At 44.6% G+C, this 1060-nt stretch overlaps 1 protein-coding gene across 1 annotated transcript in view; it reads left to right on the forward strand.

Annotated features, from left to right (window-relative positions):
* The first annotated feature begins 378 nt into the window (after positions 1 to 378).
* Positions 379 to 1060, forward strand: part of LOC101855988 — a 59554-nt gene continuing 58872 nt past the window's right edge. The window contains exon 1 of the mRNA XM_005111108.3: positions 379 to 744. The gene's annotated coding sequence lies outside the window, so the exon portion shown is untranslated. The remainder of the gene's footprint in view (positions 745 to 1060) is intronic.

A 1060-nucleotide genomic window follows, 5' to 3' on the forward strand; every position in this document is an offset into this window, starting at 1 on the left:
TGCAGTCTTTGTTTTGAAGCTCTCTTTCGTTTCTTCCGAAGAAGAATAAGAATAGCCACAGTTTGTTAGTTCGCTTTTATTGTTTTTCACACAAATAGGGTAAATCTGTTCGCAAAATCCGCACTTTTTCGAAGAGGGCGCCACCGAATTTTGAGGACACTTTTTTTGATTGGCTCAAAGAAAAAAGTGAACTATCTTGTTATGTACGATCTTTGCTTCCAGTACAAAACAAGAACACTCTTGTCAGGTACGATCTTTGTTTTCATTACCAAAAAATAAAAAAAGGATAAAAGAATCGGAACTTTTTTTTTTTACGTAGTACTAACCGGGAATCGGTTTGGAGGATCGATTCTTCGCGCAGCTCTACCTCAAACAGGGTCATCGTTTGTGGGGGCCGCCACGCATGGATGTTCACCGTCACGACAACGGACCGAGAGGTGAGGATTGGGACCTGCTGAGACTGACGGTGTCGGAAAAGAGACCAGACGAGGATCTGCGCGCCGCGAGCACGAGAGAGAAAGAGACGAGAAAGAGAGAGGCGGAGGGAGAGAGAGAGAGAGAGAGAGAGAGAGAGAGAGAGAGAGAGAGAGAGAGGCGACAACCAGGACCTGTCTCCCCCATCACGGCAACATTTAACATTGCCCACACATTTTTAGCTTCACCAAGAAAGGAAGGAAGCTGCGTTCTTCTCAGCTCAAAGGTCTATAACTGTTAATTCATTTCTGTTGTTGGATCCGGAGACAGGTGGGTCTTACTTTCGTCATTATCATCATCATCCCAATAACAATATTATTATTAATAATAATAATAACGAAGTGACTATTTCTCCGAACTTTCGGAGAAATAGTGCCGATCTTTATTTCTCCGAACGGTTTCCGGCTTCCGGTCTCGTGATTTTTTGCCTAGCCTGTTTATTGCGAGAGTTCAGCGCCAACTTTCATTCTGCCTCTGGTCTGGGAACGAACACCCAATGTCATGGCAAGCCCGCCTACAGACAACCTTCAGTAACACCCACCACATACCCACCACCACCATGCACATGTACACACACAAACTTATA

The sequence above is a fragment of the Aplysia californica genome, unplaced genomic scaffold (assembly GCF_000002075.1).
Source record: "Aplysia californica isolate F4 #8 unplaced genomic scaffold, AplCal3.0 scaffold01005, whole genome shotgun sequence".
NCBI lineage: Eukaryota > Metazoa > Mollusca > Gastropoda > Aplysiida > Aplysiidae > Aplysia > Aplysia californica.